At 49.7% G+C, this 12116-nt stretch overlaps 1 protein-coding gene across 2 annotated transcripts in view; it reads right to left on the reverse strand.

Moving 5' to 3' along the window:
* LOC146869110 (uncharacterized) overlaps window positions 1-8906 on the reverse strand; it is a 71011-nt gene extending 62105 nt beyond the window's left edge. For both annotated transcript variants that reach the window (XR_014963174.1, XM_085610766.1), the window contains exon 1: window positions 8819-8906. The gene's annotated coding sequence lies outside the window, so the exon portion shown is untranslated. The remainder of the gene's footprint in view (window positions 1-8818) is intronic.
* Between the last annotated feature and the right edge of the window lie 3210 nt (window positions 8907-12116).

Here is a 12116-nt window from a genome sequence, read left to right on the forward strand (position 1 = left end):
GGCGGTCTCGGTGCTGTGTTTGGCTCGGAAGCCGGACTGTGAGGGGTCGAGGGATCCGTTCGTCTCGAGGAAGGCGGCCATCTGCTTGTTGACGGTCTTCTCGATGACTTTGGCTGGAAACGGGAGAAGCGAGATGGGGCGGTAATTCTTGAGGTCGGTGGGGTCCGCTGTTGGTTTCTTGAGTAGAGCGCTGAGTTCGGCGTGTTTCCAGCTCTCAGGGAAGATGGTGGTGTCGAAGGATGTGTTGATGATGTCTCGCAGGTGGGGTGCGATGACAGCATCGGCCTTGTTGAAGACGTGGTGAGGGCAGGGGTCGGTCGGTGATCCGGAGTGGATGGAGTTCATCGTGCGGATGGTGTCTTCGGTGCTGATCGGGGTCCAGGCGTGGAGGGTGGTGGTGGGGGGGGGGTGGTTGGTCGGTCATGGTGTGCGTTGGTTGGTTGTTGAAGCTACTGTGTATGTCCGTGATCTTGTTGTGGAAGTATGAGGCGAGGGAGTTGCAGAGGTCTTGCGATGGGGTGATGTCGTTGTTTCCTGCGCTGGGGTTGGAAAGCTCTTTCACGATGTTGAAGAGTTCCTTGCAGTTGTGTGCGTTGTTGTCCAACCGGTCCTTGAATGCTGTTTTCTTGGCGGCGCGGATCAGCTGGTGGTGTTTCCGGGTGGCAAGTTTGTAGGAGGTCCTGTTGTCCGGTGTCGGTTCCCTTCTCCAGACTTTCTCGAGGGCTCGGCAGTTCTTCTTGGAGCTCTTGAGTTCGTCGGTGAACCATGGGGCCTTCTTGCTGCCGGGTCTGCTAGGCGGGGTCCTCAGCGGGGCGAGTTCGTCCGCGCAGTTGCTGATCCACTTCGTGAGGTTGTCGGCGGCCTGGCTGGGGTTCGCTGAGCTGGCAGGAGGGTGCTGGCTAAGGGAGGTGGCGAGCTGGTCTGCTGTGATCTTGTTCCAGCTTCTGCGGGCGGCCTGTTGCTGGTGATGGTGGGTCGTCGTTCTCTTGAAGGTGAAGTGGACGCAGCTGTGGTCCATCCATTGAAGCTCTGTGGCGTGGCTGAAGTCGATGTCTGTGCTGGATGAGAAGATGGCGTCGAGTGTGTGTCCGGCGAGGTGGGTGGGGGTGGACACCAGTTGCTTAAGTCCCAGGTTGGCCAGGTTGTCGAGCAGGGTGCTGGTGTTGTGGTCGTTGTTGTTCTCCAGATGGAAGTTGAGGTCTCCCAGGAGGATGTAGTCAGCGGAGGGGAGGGCATGCGGGCTGACGAAGTCGGCGATGTCCTCGCTGAATTGTGTGCGTGGTCCAGGGGGTCGGTAGATCAGGGTGCCTCTGAGGGTGGTGTTCGGGTTGGTGTGGATCTGGAAATGCAGGTGTTCGGCGCTGGTCAGGGTGTTGTCGGTGCTGGTCGTGAGACGGATGGTGTTCCTGTGGATGATGGCGATGCCTCCTCCCATCTGGTTGGCGTTTCGGTCCCTCCGGACGATCTTGTAGCCCTCTGGGATAGCGATGGCGATGTCGGGAGCTGAAGAGGCGTTCATCCAGGTCTCCGTGAGGAAGGCAACGTCAGGGGCTGTGGCGTCTAGGAGGTTCCAGAGTTCAATGGCGTGTCTGTGGACGGAGCGGGTGTTGAGCAGGATGCACTTGAGGTGGGTGCTGCTGGTGTTCGACATGGCGGGTGCTGGTGCGGGGCTGGTCTGGATGCAGGAGAACTTGCAGGCGTGGCAGCTGAAAGGTCCGTGGGTGCGTCGTGGTGTGGCTTGGTGGCATTCTGGGAGTCGGCCGGTGTTGAGAGCGATGAGGGTGGCGGCGGAGTACGTCAGGCGGGTAGGTCGGGGTCTTCGATGGCCAGGGGTCCTGGCGCTGGACGCGATCCGGTCGCGGACGGGCGCAGACGGGCTTGCCTTTGGCGCGCCTTCGGCGCACCCGCTGCGCGTGGCCGCTGCGCGTTCGCACGGTCGCCATTTAAGGCGAAGTGCGCGGGTGGGCGGAGCAGCTGGGAGGCGGGAGCGGGGAGGGTTACAGAAGACAAAAAGGGGCGGGGACAAGCGGCGGTGGCGGGAAGGGAGGGCGGAGGGCGGCGAGGTAGGCGGACAGCAAGGAAGGATAGCAAACACGGGGAAAAAGATATTACAACAAAACAGGCACAAATAAGCGATAAAACAAGGGAAAAAAGAGAGTTAAACCAAGCAGGCACAAAATAACGTCAAAACAAGGGCAAGGGAGAATGAAATTACAACAAAACAGGCACAAATAAACGAAAAAAACAAGGGAAAAAAAGAGAGTTAAACCAAGCAGGCACAAAATAACGTCAAAACAAGGGCAAAAACAACCGCAGCGGCGGCAGCCGGCAGCCGGCAGACGAGGCAGCAGCGAGGCAGAGGGCAGGCAAGGGGCACACGCAGCAGCTGGTGGCCGTGCGGCGCGGGGGTGTCCCACAAGTGGGTCACACTCACCTGCGTCGCACGGTCGCCATTTAAGGCCAAGTGCGCGGGTGGGCGGAGCAGCTGGGAGGCGGGAGCGGGGAGGGTTACAGAAGACAAAAAGGGGCGGGGACAAGCGGCGGTGGCGGGAAGGGAGGGCGGAGGGCGGCGAGGTAGGCGGACAGCAAGGAAGGATAGCAAACACGGGGAAAAAGATATTACAACAAAACAGGCACAAATAAGCGATAAAACAAGGGAAAAAAGAGAGTTAAACCAAGCAGGCACAAAATAACGTCAAAACAAGGGCAAGGGAGAATGAAATTACAACAAAACAGGCACAAATAAACGAAAAAACAAGGGAAAAAAAGAGAGTTAAACCAAGCAGGCACAAAATAACGTCAAAACAAGGGCAAAAACAACCGCAGCGGCGGCAGCCGGCAGCCGGCAGACGAGGCAGCAGCGAGGCAGAGGGCAGGCAAGGGGCACACGCAGCAGCTGGTGGCCGTGCGGCGCGGGGGTGTCCCACAAGTGGGTCAAATCATAAAATCATAAAACTCACTAGGGGTATGAGTGCCAGGCCCCAACATTCTTCCAGCTGGTATCAGAAGGGTGGGCTTCTCTTTTAACCCTGCTTCATAACTCAGCCTTGAGTTTCAGCCGAATTCCAGAAGCTTGGAGGGTCACCACTTTATGCTTGATAATCAAGAAAGGTGGTCCATCCAAGCCCCCGATTATTGCTTAATAGCTTTGCTAGACTTAGAGGCTAAAGCTGATGCCCACATTGTACTAAAATAGCTGGAAACCCGTGTGGCAGGAAACAAGCTGCTCCCTTTGTTCCAAACAGGTTTTCGTGACAGCATCATCGCACTAACTGCCCTCAGTCGGCAGCTGCTCAACATAAACAGCCCCCACTTTTCTGCTGTTCCATAGATTTTACTGCAGCATTCAACAAAGTTGACAGAAGCACTTTGTGGGGTGAAAAATAGCAGGCTGGGATATTCCACCGATCGGCTAAAGTCTCTCTGGCTTCGGGGGAGAACTGGCCCAAACACACTCATCCCCAAAATTCCCACTTCTGGGGGTTTGAAGCAAGGCTGTGTGCTAGCACCCCTACTTTTTAGTTTATATACAGCAGATTTGGGGAAGGCTCTAGCAAATAGTAGCTTTGCTCTTCATTGTTTGGGCCACAAACCGCTTCGCCACCTGCAGTATGCGGATGATAGTATTACGGACTATAAATACAGAAAAGACCAACATAGTCGTATTTGCTATAAGAACAAGAGCACGCGGTCATGTACCGTGTGACCTAAGACCATCCCTTCGGCACTGAAATACAGCTATCTCACTGAATACACTCACCCCTCCACCCACAAAAGCGCACTGACACAGAAATCATGGGCAACCATGTATAGTCTAGCAGGGCTTAAGAAGTAGCCCTTCTGCCGAGAGAATCATCAAAGTCACTCGAGCCTCCCTCCTCCCAGCACGACAATACGGGCACCGAGCCTTTCCTGGGGCCCGTTTGGAATACCGGGAACAAAACATTTTTCAACTGCCAAATTACCTCAGAAGATCGAGACTTAGACTGGAACTCGACTGACTTCTTAAAATGTTACATTTGCATATTAAAAGGAGAACTCCCTTAAGCCCTGTCTTTGAGCCATTTCTGAGAAACCAGGATCCTCTTGGAGCAAACAATTTCAGAGAACAGTAGCAAGCCCAGCAAGAAGCCGAACAGCCCTCGCACCGGAGTAGATTTTATGCACGGCATGGAAAGAAAACCAATAAACAAGTACGACTGGCCTCATTTCAGCAAGATCAAGCTTCTACAAAATCCCTTTTTAAACTCTTCATACTTGGATGCAAGAGCCCAGACTTACTCTCCAGTTGCCATCAATGACAGTTCATGAAGAGAGCTCATGTACATCTGTCTGCTTGCATTGCCAAGAACAGATGTCAATCCTGCATGGGCCAACCGGGATCATTCAGGAGCCTGTAGGTTGTGCAACTATAAACAAGAATCATGGCTGCATCTTCTGTGCCACTGCCCTGCCATGACCAAAGAAAGGAGAGCCAGACTTACACCAATATTTCTGAAACAGGGCCTCCCTATCTGCATAGAGACATTGGCCGTATGTGTCTCACAATCTGATGTTATCATTCTGGCACATTGCAGGAGATTTGTAAAAAGACTTAGAGATACCATTTATCCCTGTCCTGGACCCCTGCACCGTTGGTACAAAGTCAAGTTAAACAAGAATCATGGCTGCATCAAGATCTCTAGGAATGACAATCGCCAAAAATCTCAACATTCAGTAACACATCAGTATATCCACCAGAGGAGCAAACTTTCACATGACCATTATTATAAAACTTCTCGTCCACGACCTCCAATGAGCAGTGCTAGCTCTAGTGATATCCGGATTAGACTCTGGGAATAGATCCTTGTGTGGTCTGCCGAGATCCAGACCGGCTCCACTAAAAGCCTCCTCAACACGGCCGCAAGACTCGCCATCGGCGCCAAAAAGAACAACCACATCACCCCTGATCTTAAGGCACGGAACTGGCTCCCTCTTGAGGCAAAATCACAGCTACAATATGCCTGTACGACACACAAAGCCGTGCACTTCAACACACCAAGGTATCTCTCCAATAAACTGGAACTCTCAGGCAGTGGCAGAAAGTCAGGAAGCACCGGCACCTAGCTATCGAAACCGCAAATATTTCTGAAAAAGAAAACATACAACCGTACTTTCTGCGCACTAGCACCTAGAATCTGGAATGTCCTGCCCCCGGAAATCAGAATGACCCTTTCTAGCACTTCCTTAACAACAAAGTCAAACTGCTTTTAATGAACAAATTCCTACCCGACCCCAACACTTAACATGCTCTCCAATGAGAGCTTACACCTGATCTTAAAGACCAACGGCTAACACACTCTTGAGTGCCCCCGGACCCACCACTAATGTTTGACATCAAGTCTGCTCGCCCGACACTCATTTTTGTACCTATTATATCAAGCTTTCTATGTGATGTAACTTCTGTAAAGCGCTCCGATACCCTTCCAGGGTCTAGTCCGCGCTATATAAAACTTTTAAAATAAATAAATAAAATAAATACTACGCAAAGAAATCAGTAACTAAACAATCCCACTTACGGTGCCCGTTCCTTCAGGAAAAGGTTGAAGACCGTCAATAGCATCGGTCATGTCCATTAGTTACAGCACACACTAGCCCTTTATACTGCTAGACTAAAAAAAAACTAGTATGTTTTTGAGAGGTAACCACAGTCCATACAACTCATTTTTTTCAAACTAAATGGAGCACACATTTGTTAAAACGGTTTGTTGCAGAACTCATACTTTGAGACAAACTGTATCTACTCATTAGGGTGAATTTTTTTTTCAAGTTGTCATCTCTTTTTGTAATGGTCTTAGGTAATTGATACAAATAAAGAATTGAAGAGGATACCAGTAGAGGGAGCAGTCATGGTTGTATACTGGCCCCAACTCTATTTTACCTTTATGTAACACATCAGCACAAGCCCTACAACAGGTACAAACTTTCCATTAGAAACAAGGTGTATTTATTTCCTGGTTTATGAGTTTGTTTGTTGAAAAAGAACTTCGGAAAAGTTTAACAGCTGTCCATCAAGTTTGATGGTGCTGTCCATCAAGCGCTTACAACCGTGACAGGAACGGCCATGACAGCGGCTCCTGTCAATGTATAGAGAGGTCTACCAGACTAGCGTCGATCTCTCAATTTGGGGGCTGGGATAGCCATCCGAATGATGGAGTGAGTTACTCTGTCAGCCTGACAGGCACTGCTCTGCCCTTCAAACACTAAGGGGCATAATATCAAGCACGGCGTTAAGATTACTGCCGCTAAAACGGCGATAATGAGCTTGATAATATGCCGCAGAGAGTTTTAATAGAAGCCCATGTTGACACCAGAACACCCCCACCGTGCTCACCCACCCGGTGCCATCGTGGACTTCAACACATGGATTGCCTCCTGTCCTGAGTCCGTGGTTGCTCTAAGAATCACCCACACACCTCACCTAAAGACTTGGGCCAGCTAGTACCTCAAGGCCATCAGGCTCATGAAATGTCACCGTGAGCAGCTGAAGAGATGGTAGCGCCACTCCCATAACAACACTAGCGCCTAGCTCGCTGAAAGGATCCATAACAGCCCCAACTCCACCAATTAAATTGTCACCATTGTGAAGTAATTCACCCGCCACCTCACCAGCTCCACCACTACCACCATCACCCTCTCCCAGGCCCCGATTCTCAGCACAACTATCCAACTACTTCTCAGATAAAATCGATACCATCTACAACAACCTCGCCCGTCATCAGGACCACTCCACTCTCTACGTCCTCTACTTCAAAGACGGCACTATTCTAGAAGCAACACTGACCTGCTGGCCACCCATCTCCTCCCCGAAAGCCGTTAACATAATAGATTCCATGCACTCCATTCCAACACTAGGGCTCAATTCAAGTTGCACAGCCCTCACAACTGTACTAAACATATCTCTCTATACGGCCACCTTTTTGGTCTTCTGGAAACACGCCAACATCCTACCACTCCTCAAGGAACCTTCATTAGTCGCACTGACCATGGCCAAATGCAGGACCATCTCCCTCCTTTCCTTCCCAGCCAAAGTACTGAAGAAGCTCTTGAACACCTGCCTGGCCACTTACACCAATGCAAACCTCCTCCTAAACCCTCCCAAGTCGGCTTCAAGCCGAATAAGAGTGCTGAGACAGCCCTCGTTGTAGTCACCAACGACATCAGCCTCATCATTGAGAAAAAGGACCTATCAGCCCTCATTCTTCTATACATCTCAACAACACTCACCGCAGTCTCATATCTAATCCTCATCCTATGTCTCCTCAAGACCGGCGGCCCAGCACTATGACGGATCAGCTCCTTCCTCTACAGAACCATCCAATCGGTCAGCCGAAACCCTCTTATCTGGCACCTCAACCTGATCTGCAGCCTTCCTCAGGGCTCATTCATGAGCCCCGCCCTGTTCAAAGTCCACATAGCGCTCCTCACCAGCATCGTTTACTCCTAAGGATTGATAATCATCTACGCATACTCTCCCAATCAGAAGATACTCCTACAACCCAAGCAAACTTCAGCAGCTGCAGGTCCTCAGTAGCAGAGTCGATGCGTAAGAACTGCCTCAACCTTTACTGGTTCTTTTCAGCAAGGACACCTCCGTCTGGTGCATGGCCTGGTGGTCCTTTGAACTACAACTGACTCCCTGTCCCTCCAGTGCTTCCCGAAATCTGGGTACTGCGATCAGTAGACATTTTGCCATGATCATGGCAACATATTTCCAGGATCGACCATGATCGACTCAAAACAACATTCAAAGAGCTCCCACTAGACACCCGCAGATCTGTCACACAAGCTCTTGTCACCAGCACTCTTGACCAAGGCAATGCCCTCCACACTGGCATCACAGCAAAGAACTCAGAGTAACACAGAATGCAGCTGCCAGACTCCAGCTCAACTGATCACATCACACACACATATCCAAATGCTTCAAAGACTTCCACTGGCACCCAAAGCACCAGCCCCCTCTTTACATACTACACACACACACACACACAAACCAGTTCCAGACCTCCTAAACAACCGTATCCAGGCCCCTCCACTCTGCAAGCCTTCTCCTCATCCATATCCCTCAAGCAGAGGGGGGGCACTGCCAGGAAATGTGCCCTTTACATCGCCCTCTAAGCCTGGAACCAACTCCGCTACCACTTCCACCAGCTGAGTTCTCGAAATTTGGAATTCCTTAAATCCACCTCAGAATCCCAGACTCTTACCCATTCACAGGCGCCAGGATACCTTCCCGAATGATGCGCACCCTACAAACATAACATAACATACCTGCCCCTAACAGAAGGGTCCTCGGCGGTATTGTCTAAGCCACTGTCTTGGCCTGTAAGCCGCCAGGAGCAATGGCTTCTGCCCCCAGCTCACCCAGGACTCATCCGCCCCAGGCGCGAGCCACCAGCACCAATAAACTGCACAGCGGACCGGAAGCGCCGATCCCTAAAGCCCATTTCAATATTTACTAAGCAAAATCGATACTCAACAATAACAGGAGTTCCCAAATTCGTTTTTCAAGATTAAAAAGATCAGCGTGGTAAAATCATCGGCTGTAAAGCGCCAGATAAACAAGGAGGCGCTAACCATATCAAAAGCGTCGGAAGTTAAACCCTGCAGAGCCGGGGCCCCATCAACACACACTGAAGAAACCACACCCACAGACACTGCCCCGTTCTCACTGACGGAGAATATCAGTGATAGAAACGTATCACTCCTCGGATTAAAAACAAGCGCGGGACATATATGCTGGGAATTCTTTAAGCATTCTACAGTTTTTGTCACTCACCAACACCCACGAAGCTCGCAGGAAGGATGAACTGCAGAATGCGCAGCACCCAGCTGGTTAAGGGCAATCACTTCCCTATTTTCACTTCACATTAACACATGCCTCTTCCTGTTTAGACTACAGAGCGGTTTCAGCTCAATAGGAATGGATGAAAAACGAAAACTGTTCCCTCAGAACAAAATTAAGAAAATTCTAGCTATTCCATCCAGATGTTTCAGTTCTATTAAGGAGACAGAGGTGTGGAGTATATTTCTCTATGTTTACTGACAAAAACAGCAGCCAGTAGAAAAGTGAAATATTTTAAAGTACTTGACCCATGAACACGTGGCAGATTACGAGTCTGTCCACCCATCCCTGTGGGCCTGTCTCATGGCGGCTCATGGCGGGGTCATTGCTGGCAGACACCATCTTGGTGCTTCTTTCTTTTCCAATCCATTAAATGAAGCTGTAACTCTTGGCAGACACCATCTTGGTGCTTCTTTCTTTTCCAATCCATTAAATGAAGCTGTAACTCTTGGCAGACACCATCTTGGTGCTTCTTTCTTTTCCAATCCATTAAATGAAGCTGTAACTCTTGGCAGACACCATCTTGGTGCTTCTTTCTTTTTCAATCCATGAAATGAAGCTGTAACTCTTGGCAGACACCATCTTGGTGCTTCTTTCTTTTCCAATCCATGAAATGAAGCTGTAACTCTTGGCAGACACCATCTTGGTGCTTCTTTCTTTTCCAATCCATTAAATGAAGCTGTAACTCTTGGCAGACACCATCTTGGTGCTTCTTTCTTTTCCAATCCATGAAATGAAGCTGTAACTCTTGGCAGACACCATCTTGGTGCTTCTTTCTTTTCCAATCCATTAAATGAAGCTGTAACTCTATCAGCAACAGTTCAACATGACAAATTAATCAACAACTGTCCAGATGTGAGCAGCTCCTAACTCCACTCTCAGAAGCCTCTCAGACAAGGGACTCTCCACCTTCTCTTGCTAAACGTACTTCTTTTCTGCTCCAGCAATAAAAAAGCTTTAGAAATGCAATAGGTCTCGCATTTTTTTTAAGTATGAGATATTGGCGTTGTAAATGGCAATGTCTTTTACCCGTGTGTTCTGGAGTGGAACCATGTGGTTTTTTTGTGTGCATCTTTTGTATAGCGCAAACTCGACCCGAAGGTATTGCAGCGCTGTACATGAGCACCGTATTTACATTACACATTCAGGCGCGGGGAGATGAAGGGATTTGCCCAGAATCACAGGATGTGGACACGATCCCGAGGCTCGAACCCTGGTTTCCAGCACCAAAGTCGGCAGTCTAGCCGACACTCTACCCCACTCTACTATACACAACTGCACTCTTTGCCACTGCACTCTATACAACTCCAGAACAGGCCTCTCCACTGTACGTTGCACTACACTCTGTGCCTTTCCATGCTACTCTACTATGCAAAATGCACCCTATGACTCTGCGCTCTACACCAATCCACTCTACGTAGAATTATGTGCACTGGATTGGAATTGTTAGTTCTGTAATTGTGTGGAGTGGATTTGTGTAGTGTAAATATGTGGTATGGTGTACAGTGGAAATATGTGTATAGTAATTATGTGATGTAAAGCACAGTGGTGTAGAGTAAAGTTGTGAATAGTGGAATAGAGTGGCGCAGACTGTGGCATAGACTGGCAAAAGCGAGCACCAGGCGTTTTCCCAGTGGGCCGGAAGAGTGCGGGCTGTCCTTTGAGTTGTGGGGGTCGCAGTACTGCAATATCGGCCCCCTGTAACAAAAGTAGCAGCTATGCTTCTCACAAGCACCTCTCTACCCCCTTCCCAGGGCCGGCCCATCTGAATTGCTCGGGCTGGTTTGTGCTCCCAGTCTGGCCCTGGAGTGGCACTGCATATATTGCGGTGGAGTAGAGTGGAGCGGCACAGATTGTAAAGGAGTGGCTGAGAGGGGTGTGGTATACAGTGGATTATTTTCAAGAAAAGTGAAGTAGAAAAGAGCAGAGGGGTAAACAGTAGAGTAGATTGGTGTAGAGTGCAGAGTCATAGGGTGCATTTTGTATAGTAGAGTAGCATGGAAAGGCATAGAGTGTAGTGCAACGTACAGTGGAGAGGCCTGTTCTGGAGTTGTACAGAGTGCAGTGGCAAAGAGTGCAGTTGTGCATAGTAGAGTGGGGTAGAGTGCATTAGCATAGAGTTGAGTGGGGCATAGTAAAGTAGAGAGGCATAGAGTGGAGAGGCGCATGTTGGAGTGCAGAGGAGTAGAATAGAGTGATACGTAGAGTAATAGTGTGCAGTGGTGCACAGTAGATTAGAGTAGCATGGAGTTTATTGGCATAGAGTGTAGTGGCATAGAGTGTAGTGGCGTAGTGGTATAGAGTGCAGTGGCATCGGGTGCATTAGCATAGAGTGAATTGGCATAGAGTGCATTAGTGTGGAGTAGAGTGAAGTGGTGCAGAGTAGAGTGCAGTGTGATAGCATGTAGTGGTGCAGAGAAGAGTGGCGTAGAGTTGAGTGGTGTTGAGTAGAGTGGCTTAGAGTGCAGTGATATAGAGTGCAGTGGCATCGGGTGCATTAGCATAGAGTGAATTGGCATAGAGTGCATTAGTGTGGAGTTGAGTGAAATGGTGCAGAGTAGAGTGCAGTGTGATAGCATGTAGCGGTGCAGAATAGAGTGGCATAGAGTTGAGTGGTGTTGAGTAGAGTGGCTTAGAGTGCAGTGATATAGAGTGTAGTGGCATCGGGTGCATTAGCATAGAGTGAATTGGCATAGAGTGCAGTAGTGTGGAGTTGAGTGAAGTGGTGCAGAGTAGAGTGCAGTGTGATAGCATGTAGTGGTGCAGAGTAGAGTGGCATAGAGTTGAGTGGTGTTGAGTAGAGTGGCTTAGAGTGCAGTGATATAGAGTGTAGTGGCATCGGGTGCATTAGCATAGAGTGAATTGGCATAGAGTGCAGTAGTGTGGAGTAGAGTGAAGTGGTGCAGAGTAGAGTGCACTGTGATAGCATGCAGTGGTGCAGAGCAGAGTGGCGTAGAGTTGAGTGGTGTTGAGTAGAGTGGCTTAGAGTGCAGTGATATAGAGTGCAGTGGCATTGGGTGCATGAGCATAGAGTGAATTGGCATAGAGTGCAGTAGTGTGGAGTAGGGTGAATTGGTGCAGAGTAGAGTGCACTGTGATAGCATGTAGTGGTGCAGAGCAGAGTGGCGTAGAGTTGAGTGGTGTTGAGTAGAGTGGCTTAGAGTGCAGTGATATAGAGTGCAGTGGCATCGGGTGCATTAGCATAGAGTGAATTGGCATAGAGTGCAGTAGT

This window comes from Triturus cristatus, chromosome 1_1 (assembly GCF_964204655.1).
Source record: "Triturus cristatus chromosome 1_1, aTriCri1.1, whole genome shotgun sequence".
NCBI lineage: Eukaryota > Metazoa > Chordata > Amphibia > Caudata > Salamandridae > Triturus > Triturus cristatus.